The sequence below is a fragment of the Hemitrygon akajei genome, chromosome 2, assembly GCF_048418815.1.
Source record: "Hemitrygon akajei chromosome 2, sHemAka1.3, whole genome shotgun sequence".
Lineage (NCBI taxonomy): Eukaryota > Metazoa > Chordata > Chondrichthyes > Myliobatiformes > Dasyatidae > Hemitrygon > Hemitrygon akajei.
The window spans coordinates 54,577,179-54,592,280 of record NC_133125.1 but is presented as its reverse complement, the minus strand read 5'-3'; positions in this window follow the sequence as shown (position 1 = coordinate 54,592,280).

Below are 15,102 nucleotides of genomic sequence, written 5' to 3'. Positions count from 1 at the left end.
AGGCACTTTTATGCTGCAGTTTAGGAGAGGAATCACGGAAAGATGTAGCCTCTGGGTGTAGAGTCATAGAACACTTCAGCACAGAAATGGACCCTTTGGCCCATCTAGACTGTGCCAAACCATTAATTTGCATAGTTCCAGTGACCTGCATCCAGAATATGGCCCTCTATACTCTTCCCATCTATGTACCTATCCAAATTTGTCTCAAATGTTGAAATAGTGCTGGCAGCTCATTCCACACACTCACCGTCCTCTGAATGAATGTTCCCCTTAAACATTTCACCTTTCGCTCTTAAACCATAATCTCCAGTTGTTGTCTCATCCAACCTCATTGGAAAAAGCCTGCTTGCATTTACACTGTCTATACCCCCTCATAATTTTGTATACTTCTATCAAATCTCCCCTCAGTCTTCTAGATTCTAGGAAATAAAGTCCTAACCTATTCAAACTTCCACTATAACTCAGGTCCTCAAGTCTCGGCAACATCCTTATAAAAATTTCCTTCACTCTTTCAATTTTATTTACATCTTTCCTGTAGGTAGGTGACCAAATTAGACCCTTGCAACTTCACAATACTCTAAATTAGACCCTTGCAACTTAATACAGTTTTTAACATAACATCCCTACTCCTGTACTTTATGAAGATCTATGTTCGAATAGCTTTCTTTATGACCCTATCTACCTGTGACTCCATTTTAAAAGAATTATAGATCTGTATCTGCACTCCTCAGTGCCGTACTGCTCACTGTGTAAACCTTCTCTGGGTGGTCCTCTCAAGGTGCAACATCTCACACTTGTCTGCATTAAATTCCATCTAACAGCCCATTTTCCCAGCTGGTCCAGATCCCACTGCAAGCTTTGATAGCATTCCTCGCTATCCACTGCACCCCATTCTTGGTGTCATCCACAAATTTACTGATCCACTTTACCACATTATTATCAAAATCATTGACAAAACAACAACTGACTCAGCAACGAGTCCTACAGTACACCACTAGTCACAGGCTTCCAGTCAGAGAGGCAACCATCTACAACCATTCACTGGTTTCTTCCATGTTTAATCCAATTTACTACCTCCGCTTGATTGCTAAGTGACTGAACACTCTTGAACAACATCCACTGCCTTGCGTTCATCAACCTTCCCAGTAACTTCCTCTTAAAAACTCTAAAGATTGGTTAGACACAACTTAACACGCAAAACACTGACTACCCCCAATCAGTCCCTGTCTATCCAAATACTTATATATCTGGTCCCTTAAAATACAATACCTTCCAATAACTTTTTGATACTGATGTCAGGCTAACCAGACTATAATTCCCTGATTTATCCTTAAACAATGGAACAACATTAGCTATCCTCCAATCTTCCAGCATCTCACACGTGGCTAAGGATACTTTCAATATCTCTGCTAGGGTTCCTGCAATTTCTGCCCTACCCTCACAAGGTGCGAGACAACATATTGTCATTCCTGGAAATTTAACCACCCAAACTTACTTCAAGGCAACAAACATCTCCTCCTCCATAATCTGTATATGGTCGTTGATCTCCCTGCTGCATTTCCTCATTTCTTTGTCTTCTGAGTAAATACAGATGCAAAAAAAAATTCATTTAAGATCTCCCCCATCTCTTTTGGTTTGACACATAGATTGCCATTCTGATCTTCCAAATGACCAATTTTGTTCCTTGCTATCCTTTTGCTCGAAACATATCTACAGATCCTTTAGGGTTCTCCTTCACCTTATCTTCTAGAGCAACTTCATGTCTTTTAGTCCTCCTGATTATCTTCTTGATTGTTCTCTTGGATTTCTTATACTCAAGTACGTCATTTGTTCCTGCCTGCCTATACTTGCAATTAACCTTTTTCTTAACCGGAGCCTCAATATCTCTCGAAATCCAAAGATTCCTAAACCTGTTACCCTTGCCTTTTATTCTGACAGAAACATACAAACTCTGTGCTCTCAAAATTTCACTTTTGAAGGCCTCACACTTCCCAAATACACATTTGCCAGAAAACAACCTCTCCCAATATGCAATTGCCAGATTCTTTCTGATACTATCAAAATTGACCACCTCCAATTTAGAATCTCAACCCAAGGACCAGATCTATCTTTTTCCATAATTACCTTGAAACTAATGGCATTTACGATCACTAGATATAAGTGTTCCCCTACACAAACTTCTGTCACCTGTCCTGTCTCTGATATCACACTCTATCTAGTTGGGACTAATATGTACTGATTAAGAAAACTTTGCTGAACACATTTGACAAACTTTTTCCCATCCTGCCCTTTTACAGTATGGGAGTCCCAGTCAATATGTAGAAAGTTACAATTACTTACTATCACAATGTTTTTTTTTGCAGTAGTCTGTAATTGTTCTACAAATATGTTCCGCTAAAGCCTGTGGATAGTCGGTGGTCTTATAATATAATCTATTAATGTCATACCTTTCTTATTCCTCAGTTCTACCCATAATGCCTCACTAGACAAGCTCTCCAGTGTGTCCTGGCTAAGCACTGTTGTGACATTTTCCCTGAATAGTAATGCCACACCTCTCCCTTTAATCCCTCCCACTCCATCACATCTAAAACAACAGAACTCAGGAACACGGAGCTGCCACTCCTGCCCTTCTCATTAATGGTTGCAATGTCATAATTCCACATGCTGATCTATGTCCTAAGTTCATCCGCCTTTCCTACAATACTCCTTGCATTGAAATATACGCAGCTCTGAACAGTAGTCCCCCATGCTCAAGCTTTTGATTCCTGATTTGTATGTAGGCTTAGCAACGTCTTTCTCCATAACCTCTCTACTATCCGTCCTGGCACTCTGGTTCCCATCCCAATACACCTCTAGCTTAAACGTTCCTCCTCCTACCTGGTGCAGCACGAGTAAACCTTCCTGCTAAGATATTAGTCCCCTTCCGGTTCAGGTGCAAACCGTTCCTTCTGTACAGGTCCCACTTACCCTGGAAGAGAGCCTGAAGATCCAACTATCTGAAGCCCTCCCTCCTGCGCCAACTCTTTAGCCACTGTATGTATGGCCTTTTTAGCACATGGCAGCAATCCTGAGATAACAACCCTGGATGTCCTGTCCTTTAACATAGCACCCAAGTCCCTGAACTCATTTTGCAAAACTTCATCACCGCTCCTAACCTTGTCATTGGCACCGATGTGGACTACGACCTCTAGCTGCTCACCCTGCCACTTAAGAATGCTGGGGACTCAATCCTAGACCCTGACACCAGAGAAGCATCAAACCATCTGGGAATTTGTTCTCATCCACAGAACCTCCTTTCGATTCCCCTAACCAACAAATCCCCTGTCACTACAGCTCACCTCTTCTCCCCCTTCCCTTCTGAGCCACAGTGCTAGAGACTTGACCAGTATGGCTTTCCTCAACCAGGTCGTTCCTCCCCACCACACCCCACCCCCAACAATATCCAAATCTGTTATTGAGGGAAACAGCCACGGAGCTTCTCTGTACTGGTTGCCTATCCCCTTTCCCCATCCTGACAGTCATCCAGTTACATGTATCCTGCACCTTGGGTGTAACTACCTTCCTGGTCCTGTATCAACCCTTCAGTCTCCTGAATGACCTGGAGTTCATGCATTTCTTGCAGGTGTAGTCATCAGGGACACTGGAGGTCTCCCTGACTTCCTACAAGAGGAGCATTCCAGTATTCCTATTGTTCTAAATGTACAATAAAAACGAAAGAAAAAAAATCTACCTGCGGCCTACAATTCTCCTCACTGAAGCCTTGATGAGCCAAGGCCTCAAATCCCCACTCCAACACTGACCATTGCACACAATGGCCATTCTGCTTAAATCGAACTTATTTTTATTGGCCCTTGCAGAGTGCCTAATTTTGCACAATCCAATATCACCTTAGAACTGTGGTACACAAAAAAGTGCTGACTGCCCCTGCTCGCTACCTTTAAACTCTCTCTCCCTCTACGCAATCCAGTATCTCCTTGGGACTGTAACGCACAAGATGAACCAACTGCCCCCACATGCTTCTTTTAAACTCTCTCTTACTCTACGGAATCCGGTGTGGCATGCAAAACATTTAGACAGAGAATTCAGATTTTTTCACACCCTGCACCTTCAACAGCCCTGAAAGGAATATGTTTTAAGCATTTATAGATTAATTTTGAAAATTTTTAATGAACCTGCTTCCACTGTTTCACTTTTCATTTATTTGCCAACTACCCAGGATCTTTAGCCTTCGGTATATCAAATACCACCAAACACTATCCATCCTTACTACATCAAAAATACTAATAATTACAAAAAAACTATTTCCTCTTAATCCTTTTCAAGGGAATAACAATGGTTTCTGAGCATTCACTGAACTTGCTTTTCTCTGGTACCATTTTTTTTTTAAAGTTTGCATCTTCTTAAACTTTTTATCTCGAAGTATATTGCATAAAACTGAATGTGGTCCAGCAAGGGCCTAAACAGTAAACATTATAAAGACAGTTACTTGATTTTGCCTCAATTCCTACGTTAAAAATCCTGCCTGCCTACTTAATCGGCATTTCACAAATTTGCGCACACTTAACCCTGTATATATTGTCCTAAATATTCACTGGTACCAAGGATGGTCCATTAAAGTGTAAATGTACAGCAAGGAACAACTTTTGACTATGGACACACTCCAACAACATTCTATACCAGTTTAGGCCCCATGTATTTGGTGAATGCATTTTGCACAGAGAAAAATGGAGCTCCAGTCAGAGAGATCGAAAGCCTGAGAAGACATAGTTCCCTCAGGTTCACTGATCGAGTAGAAAAGGCAGCAACTCAGGGTGGTTTAAAGCTTTGAGCGGCAGCCACTCAGCCTTCAGGATTCATTGGCAAGAACAAATTAAAGTAAGGCAGGGGCAAGCCATTGTTGGAGTCGACAGAGTTAGAGAGGGAATTGTGAGGCTTTAACTCATTGAGGCTTCAGCAAGGAGATGCTTGAGTGAGAGAAGACAAAAAAGCTGTAGGTGAGGTTTTTTTCTCTCCCCCATGGTTTGTTGTTTTTCCTTCTTTATATTTGCTAAGTTAGAACAGTAGCGGTGGAATGCTCCTCTTGTGGGAGGTGGGAAGACAGGGAAATGTCCAGTGTCCCTGATGACTACCCCTGCAGGAAGTCCGTCCAGCTGCGGCTTCTAACAGTCTGCGTTAAGGATTTGGAGCTGGAACTGGATGAACACCTGATCATTCGGGAGGCTGAGGGGGTGATAGATAAAACACATAGAGGGGTAGTTACACCCAAAGTACAGGACGTAGGAAACTGGCAGACAGACAGGAAGAGGGAAGGGGTTAAACAGCCAGTGTAGAGTGCCCCTGTAGCCATCACCCTCAATAACTACAGATACTGTTGAGGGGGATGACCTAGCAGAGGAAAGTCACAGCAGTCAGGTCTCTGGCTCGGCAGCTCAGAAGAGAAGAGGGGGAAAAGAAGCGAGCAGTGGTGATAGGAGATTTGTTAGGGAAACAGAAAGGAGGTTCTGTGAACAAAAACTAGATCCCGGATGGCATGTTGCCTCCTGGGTGTCAGGTCCGGGATATCTTGGATCGAGTCCTCAGCATTCTTAAGCGATCAGAGGTCGTGGTCCAGGTAGGTACCAAAGGCGTGGGTAGGATGGCAACTGGCAGACAGACAGTGGCAAGGTTCTGCAAAGTGAGTTCAGGGAGTTAGGTATCAAGTTAAAGGGCAGGACCTCCACGGTTGTCATCTCAGGATTGCTATCCATGCCATGTGCTCATGAGGCCAGAACTTGGAAGATTATACAATTTAACACGTGGTTTAGGAGGGAGAGCATAAGACTTTTGGATGATTGGGCTCTCTTCCAGGATAGATGGGACCTGTACAGAAGTGACAGTTGGCACCTGAACTAGAAAGGGACAATATTCTAGCAGGAAGGTTTGCTAGTGCTGCATGGTGAGGTTTAAACTTGAGTTAAAGGGGAAAGGGAACCAGAGTGCCAGAACAGTTAGTGGAGAGGTTGTGGGGACAGAAGTTGGTAAGACCTCAGGCGAAGTCAGGAACCAAAATATTGAGCATGGTGTGACTAATACCCTGAACTGCATACACTTCAACGCAAGACACAGCAGAGTGGGAGGGATTAAAGGAGGAGGGGTGGCATACTAGTCAGGGCAAATGTCATTTCAGTGCTCAGTCGGGACAGTGAGGTGTTATGGGTGGAACTGAGAAATAAAACTGGTATGGCCATGCTAATGGGGTTTTCAAGAGACCCTGATTAAGAAAAAAAAAGGAGATGCATAGCAATATGGGTAGGTAGGAACAAATGGGGTGCTTGTGGAATATAAGAAATGCAAGAGAACACCTAAGAAAGAAATCAGGAGGGTTAAAAGAAAGCATGAGGTTGCCCTAGCAGACAAGGTGAAGGAGACTCCTAAGGGATTCTACAGATATGTTAAGAGCAGAAGGATTGCAAGAGACAAAATTGGTCTTCTGGAAGATTGGAATGGTAATCCAAGCCAAAAGCGATGGGGGAATTCAGAATCAGGTTTAATATCACCAGCAAATGTCATGAAATTTGTTAACATAGCGGCAGCAGTACAGTGCAACACACAATAAATATAGAAAAAAATCAATTACAGTAAGTATATAGATTGTATTCTAAATAGTTAAATTGAAAATAGTGCAAAAACAGAAATAATTTTAAGAAGTTAGGTAGTGTTCATGGGTTCAATGTCCATTTAGAAATTGGACAGCAAAGTGGAAGAAGCTGTTCCTGATTGGTGAGTGTGTGCCTTCAGGCTTCTGTACCTCCTTCCTGATGGTAACAATGAGAAGAGGGCATGTCCTGGGTGATGGTGGTCCTTAATTACAGACGCCGCCTTGCTGAGGCACCGCTCCTTCAAGATGTCTTGGATACTACCGAGGCTAATACCCATGATGGAGCTGATTGATTTTACAACCTTCTCTAGCTTCTTTCGATCCTGTGGGGTGTAGCCCCACCCCATACCAGACAGTGATGCAGCCTGTCAGAATGCTCTCCATGGTAGATCTGTAGAAGTTTTCAAGTGATTTAGGTGACAAACCAAATCTCCTCCAACTCCTAATGAAATATAGCCACTTTATGGCTGCATCGATATGTTGGGACCAGATTAGATCCTCAGAGATATTGACACCCAGGAACTTAAAATGGCTCACTCAACTTGGATCTTAAATTTAAATATAAGATCTTAAATCTTTATTTACTCAGGAAGTTGACACAGAATATAGATAAGTGAGGCAAAACGGCATCAATTTCATGAACCCTATACAGATTACAGAGGAAGAGGTGTTTGCTGTCCAGAGAAAAATTAGGGTAGATAAATCCCCAGGTCCTGACAGGGAGGCAAGAGCAGAAATTGCTGGGTCCCAAGCAGAGATATCTAAATCATCCTTAGCGACTGGTGAGGGACCATAGGATTGGAGGATAGCCAGTGTTGTTCTGCTGTTCAAGAAAGGCTCTAAAAATAAACCAAAAAATTATAGTCTGGTGAGCCTGATATCGGTAGAGGAAAAGTTATTGGAAAGTATTCTGAGGAACTGTATATATAAGTATATGGATAGACATGGACTGATTAGTGATAGTCAGCATGGTTTTGAGCGTGGTAGGTAATGTCTAACCAAACTTACAGAGTTTTCTGAGGAAGTTACTTGGAATGTTAATAAGGCAAGTTCATGAATGTTGTCTACATGGACTTTAGTAAGACATTTGACAAGGTCCCACATTGGGAGGTTGGTCATCAAGTTTCAGTCACTCAGCAGTCAAGATGAAGTAGTAAATTGGATTAGACATTGGCTTTGTGGGAGAAGCCAGACAGAAGTAGTGGATGGTTGCCTCTCTGATGGAATGCCTCTGACTAGTGGAGTGTCGCAGGGATTGGTGCTTTGTTCTTTGTTGTTTGTCATCTATATTAACATTCTTGATGATAATGTGGGTAACTGAATCAACAAATTTGTGATTGACACCAAGACTGGGTGAGTAGTGGACAGTAAGGAACACTACCATGGCTTGCAGTGGGATCTGGACCTGCTGGAAAAATGGCAGATGGAATTTAATGTAGACAAGTGCAAGGTGTTGCTCTTTAGTAGCTCCAATCAGGGTAGGCCTTACACTGTGAAAGGTAGAGCACTAAGGAGTGTGGTAGAACAAAGAGTTCTGGGAATACAGGTCCATTATTAGTTGAAAGTGGCATCACAGGGTTGTAAAGAAAGCCTTTGGCACACTGGCCTCCATAAATCAAAATATTGAATACAGGAGATGGGAAGTTATGTTGAAGTTGTATAAGACATTGGTGAGGCCTGATTTGGCGTATTGTGTGCAGTTTTGGCCAGCTACCTACAGGAAAGATGTAAATAAGATTGAAACAGTACAGAGAAAATTTACAAGGATGTTGCTAGGTCTGGAGGACCTGAGATATAAGGAAAGATTGAATAGTTAGGATTTTATTCTTTGTAACATAGATTGAGAGGAGATTTAATAGAGGTATACAAAATTATGAGAGGTATAGATTGGGTAAATGCAAACAGGCTTTTTCCACTGAGGTTGGGTAGGACTGCAACCAAAGGTCATGGGTTAAGGGTAAAAGGTGAAAAGTTTAAGGGGAACATGAAGGGAAACTTCTTAACTCAGAGGGTCATGAGAGTGTGGAACAAGCTGCCAGCACAAGTGATGCATGCGAGTTTGATCGCAACACTTAAGAGAAGTTTGAATAGGTACGTAGATGGTAGGGCAGGTTGATGGGAGGAGGCTGTTTAGATGGGCCAAAGAGCTGGTTTATGTACTCTATGACTTTAAATTTCTTGGGCAAGACTAGGATTGACATCCTGAGAGAGAATGTACCAGATGTTGGTTGGAGAAGGGATGTGGTGGTGCAAGGTCCAGTTGAGGGCTCAGGTTCCCAGACTGGGAAGTCTAGGCTAGATTTAGGCTATTTGCAGAATCAGGACGTTAGAGAGGGAGTTGGTTCATAGAATCAGGGTTTCAAAGGGAATAAGGTCAGTGTGCAGGGGCTATGGGCCAATTTGGTGAGATTAGTGCGTTAGAAGTGTCAATTCCATGTACACATACAACTCAAAGAAAGGATGGTTAAGAAAAGAACATATTTGAAGGAAGTTCCCAGTCACAGGTTGGTTGAGTGGGCAGATGCAGTTTAATGCGGATAAATGTGAGGTTATCCACTTTGGTGGCAAGAACAGGAAGGCAGATTACTATCTGAGTGGTGTCAAGTTAGGAAAAGGGGATGTACAACGAGATCTAGGTGTCCTTGTACATCAGTCACTGAAAGTAAGCATGCAGGTACAGCAGGCAGTGAAGAAAGCATGTTGGCCTTCATAACAAGGGAAGTTGAGTATAGGAGCAAAGAGGTCCTTCTGCAGTTGTATAGATCCCTGGTGAGACCACACCTGGAGTACTGTGTTCAGTTTTGGTCTCCAAATTAGAGTAAAGACATTCTTGCTATTGAGGGAGTGCAGCGTAGGTTCACAAGGTTAATTCCCGGGATGGCAGGACTGTCATATGTTGAAATATTGGAGCAACTGGGCTTGTATACACTGGAATTTAGAAGGATGAGAGGGGATCTGATTGAAACATATAAGATTAATAAGGGATTGGACACACTAGAGACAGGAAACATGTTCCTGATGTTGGGTGAGTCCAGAACCAGAGGCCACAGTTTAAGAATAAGGGCTAGGCCATTTAGAACAGAGTTCAGGAAAAACTTTTTCACCCAGAGAGTTGTGGATCTATGGAATGCTCTGCCTCAGAAGGCAGTGGAGGCCAATTCTCTGGATGCTTTCAAGAAAGAGTTAGATAGAGCTCTTAAAGATAGCAGAGTCAAGGGATATGGGGAGAAGGCAGGAACGGGGTACTGATTGTGGATGATCAGCCATGATCACATTGAATGGTGGTGCTGGCTTGAAGGGCCAAATGGCCTCCTCCTGCACCTACTGTCTATTGTCTATTATTGTCTATTGGCTCTGCACAGGGAGTTGTGCTTCTAAAACTCATGGCACACTTCACTTGTGCCACACATGAAATGCTACTTTCATGAGCATTGCAATAATGACATTTTATAAGGAAATTTCTGATATTCCCTGAACTTTTGACATGGGAGTTATGGCATAGACACAAATACACTTCATGCCGGAGAATGCCCAGTCAAATTCATGAAGTAATGTGATTTAACTGTGCAATTGTGTTTCATTCTACAAAGTAGAAATAACTAATTTTCTTGCTCCTCCAATATATTAATAAAAAAAAGCTCTGGGACAAGAATATCTATGCAGTTGTTTCTAACATTCTTGCTACCAAAATTAATCTCTTCACATTTCATCAGTCCACATCCTCCTGATGCCAACTACTGTCGCCATATTTTATGTTACAGAAATGTGGCATTACTGGAAAAGTGGTTCTATAGCCGAATGAATATTTCAGAAATCTGAACTAACGATTCAGAGCAAGGGTTCAAAATTCACCATGACATCTGGACAATTTACATTAGTATTAAGGATGTTCGAATTTGATTTTTCCTTGTTTTCAAACTACTCCAAACTTGATATTTTTGAGGTTAGTTTTTTTTTCTAAACATTATCCATTTGAAATACTATGTTTTACTTTTGCATCCCAACAGTAGTTAACCCTCTCTGAAGATATTAATCCCATTAACTAGTGGAGTGGTGCCGCAGCAACAACCTGGCACTCAACATCAGTAAGACAAAATAACTAATTGTGGACTTCAGAAAGAGAAAGACGAAGGAACACATACCAATCCTCATAGAGGGATCAGAAGTGGAGAGAATGAGCAGCTTCAAGTTCCTAGGTGTCAAGGTCTCTGAGGAGCTAACCTGGTCCCAACATATCCATGTAGTTATAAAGAAGACAAGACAGCAGCTATACTTTATTAGGAGTTTGAAGAGATTCGGCATGTCAACAAATACACTCAAAAACTTCTATAGTTGTACCATGGAGAGCATTCTGACAGGCTGCACCACTCTCTGGTATGAGGGGCTACTGCACAGGACCGAAAGAAGCTGCAGAAGGTTGTAAATCTAATCAGCACCATTTTGGGTACTAGCCTACAAAGTACAAAGTACCCAGGACATCTTTAGGGAGTGGTGTCTCAGAAAGGCAGTGTCCATTATTAAGGATCTCCAGCACCCAGGACATGCCCTTTTCTCACTGTTACCATCAGGTAGGAGATACAGAATCCTGAAGGCACACACTCAGCAATTCAGGAACAGCTTCTTCCCCTCTGCCATCCGATTCCTAAATGGACATTGAATCTTTGGACACTACCTCACTTATTTTTAAATATACAGTATTTCCATTTTTGTACATTTTTTACAATATTCAATATACATAATCGATTGACTTGTTTATTTGTTACTATTTTTTACTCTGCTAGATTATATATTGCATTGAACTGCTGCTGCTAAGTTAACAAATTTCACGTCACATGCCAGTGATAATAAGCCTGATTCTGATTCTGAGATGCAAGTCTTATACCAGTTCGTACTGAGATAGATCCAGTCCAGGAATCTCGAGCCTCTTTCTTCAGCCCCATGTTAACCTTACTGTACTTCTATGTCAATGAGTACTAGTTGTTCATTCTGTGCCTTTTAAATTTCTCTATAATTCCTGCAAAATTGATCAGTGAGATCTTAACACATTTTCTACTCATATTCCCAGCATAGATGGCAAAATGATTTCAGCGTCCATCCGCCCGTTTCTGTTCAGGATGTCTTTGACTTAGCCCTAAGGAAAGTAACAGTTCATACAAGACTGCCTTGCCATCTGCAGAAACATTTGTGCAATCTCCTTATATTAACTTACGTTGTTTGCAGTCACTGTTGGCATGGACATGCTCCTGACTGCACTCCCCGGAGTCATCTCCACCTGCTTGTATAATGAATACTGAAAACTGACCTGAGAATGTCAGAGTTCTGCAGGAACGCTGCCCTGTGTTCCTCTTCCTATTCCATGGAACATCTTTCCATGAACTATGCATCGGAATTCTGTGACTGTACCGTCACCACGCTGTAGAGCACACATTGCAATGGCTCATCGAGCTCAAGAACCCAAAGTCTGGCTGAGCAACTGAGGCTTGTCTGGCACGCCTGGCTATTCAGGAGACAAACTGAGCAATCCAAGGAGATGCCCAGACTTCTATGGAACACTAGCAGCAAAGCCAAAGGGCTCTAGTTGCCATGTCCTGTCTAAGACAGAGATCCTTGGAACCTAGTCCCAGGAGCACAGGGACATTTGCTGCACCTCACTGCTGATGTCTGAGGAGACAGACGAAGATCTGGGCTGTGATTTGGCCTAGGTTTTCACTAAAGAATCAAGACTCTTATGGATCTCTGGGGTCTGCCGAATCACCCCTGCTACCGACAGAGTCTCAGGAGTCATCCTCAGAGGAAGGTTTGGGGGTAATTGCAGCACCCAAGTCGGTAGAAATTCCTTCTGTTTACAAGGATTTGGAAGAGGTCTTCACTAAGATAAAAGGCTCGACTCTTCCACCACACCAATCCTTCTATTGTCTACTATCTACTGCCTGGTACTTCCTTTTCACAGGGTCAATTATACGCACTCGCAGGCCCAGAGAGAAGTGCTATGGAGGAGTATATTAGGAGGCTCTTGGCATGGGATTCATTCAGGCCTCCGCCTCTCCAGCTTCTTCTTCGTGTAGAAGAGGGATGGGAGCCTGTGGCCTTGCATTGATTATAGAGGGCTGAATCGGTCAAGAATCGTTACCCCTTCCTCTCATGAACTCTGCCTTTGAGAATCTGCAAGGGGCAAGAGTATTCTCAAAGCTAGGCTTGTGAAGTGTGCACAACCTGGTTCGCGTAAAGGAGGGCGATAAATGGAAGATGGCATTTACACACCAACAGGCCACTATGAGTGCCTGGTCATGCCCTTTGGCCTTGTGAGTGTGCCAGCAGTTTTCCAGGCCTTTATAAAGGATGTGTTCCAGGCTGCCCTCCATAAATTCACCTTTGTCTACTTGGATGACATCCTAATTTTTTCGAAGTCCATGTACAACTACCTCACTCAAGTCAGTGAGATCCTAAAGAGGCTTCTTGATCATGGATTTAAATCAAGCTGGCGAAGTCTGAGTTTCACATAACCACCATTTCATTGTTGGGTTTCATAATCTCTAATGGCAGTCTTAAGATGGACCCTAGTAAGACCCTAGCAAGCAGTCGGAGATTGACCGCAACCAATCAGTGTGAAACAAGCCCAGTGATTCCTGGGATTTGCCAACTTTTGCTGAAAGTTCATCAGAAACTTCAGCTCAGCTCTAACCAGGAGATCCATGGGCCCTTTTATCTGGACTACCAAAGCAGAGGCTGCTTTCGCAGAGCTCAAACAGTGGTTCAGAACAGCTCCCATCTTGGCTGCAACTAACCTGGAATTTCCCTTCATTGTGGAGGTGGATGCTTTTGCCTCTTCTCCTGTCAGTAGAAATGGTTCCGCCGGGCTTAGTAGCTATACCACATGTGAAGGCTAGGAGCTGGACTTCATTGTCAGAGGCATGCCATTGGGAGCATTTAATAGGTAGCGGGAGCTTGTTCCCATTACCACCCCCAGCTATAACAACCTTAAGGGACCAACTGATCTATATTCTGCCGTTTAATAATCCTTTATCCTGTCCACAACCCTACCTATCTTGGTGTCATCTGCAAGCTTGCTAACTCACCCATCTACATTTTCATCCATATCATGATATATATCACAAACAACAGTGGTTCCTGTCACCAATCCTTGCAGGACACCACTGATTACAGACCCCCTACCAGAAAAACAACCTCCCCCCCCCCCAATACTTTCTGACTTCTACGGGCAAGCCAGTTCCAAATCCAAACCTGCAAGTGTCCCTGAATCCCACACATATTTACTGTACCTTCTGAAACAACCTACCATGAAGGACCTTATAAAATATCTTACTAAACTCCATGTAGACAACATCCACTCCATACATACATTGAATTCCTTGGTCACCTCATCAAGAAAACTTGATCAAGCTTGTAAGGCATAACCTGCCCTACACATAAGGACATAAGAAATTGGAGCAGGAGTAGGACATCTGGCCTGTTGAGCCTGCTCCACCATTCATGGCAGATCTGGCCATGGGCTCATCTCCACCTACCTGCCTTTTCCCCATAACCCTTAATTCTCCCACTATGCAAAAATATACCTAACCTTATCTTAAATGTATTTACCGACATAGCCTCCACTGCTTCCTTCGGCAGAAAACTCCACAGATAAAACCATGCTGATTGTCCCTAAGCAAGCCATGCCTTTCCAAATGCACATAAATCCTATCTCTCAGTATCTTCTCTAAATTCTTCCCTCCCACTCACATGAGGCTCTCTAGCCTATAATTACCTGGATTATCCTTATGTCCTTTCTTGAATCAACATTTGCTATTCTCCAGTCCTCTGGGTCCTTATCTGTTACTACAGAAGACATAAAGATCTTTGTTCAAGCCCCAGGAATCTCCTCAGTTGCTCCTTTCAATATGCTGTCAGGCCCTTAATGTTTTTCAGATGACCCACACTATCTTCTCCTTAATCTCAAAATGTCCCAACACATTACCATGCCCAACTCTGTCTTCACTATCCTCAAAATCCTCTCTGTGAATACTAAAACGAAGTATTCATTTAATACTTCAGCTACTTGCTCTGACTACGAGCACAAATTCCCTCCTTTATCCTTGTGTGGCCCTACCCTTTCCTTAGTTATCCTTCTTTTCTTAATATAGGTATAAAATGCCTTGGGAGTCTCCTTGATCCTGTTTGCCAAGGAAATTTCATGGCACTTTATGGCAAACCCACTCACCTGTTTTAACAGAGACTTGAACAATTTTTATTATTAGGGAAAAGGGAGGTGCAAGGAGACCTGGGTGTCATTGTACACCAGTCATTGAAGGTGGGCATGCAGGTACAGCAGGCGGTGAAAAAGGCAAATGATATGTTGGCATTCATAGCAAAAGGATTTGAGTACAGGAGCAGGGAGGTTCTACTGCAGTTGTACAAGGCCTTGGTGAGATCACACCTAGAGTATTGTATGCAGTTTTGGTCCCCTA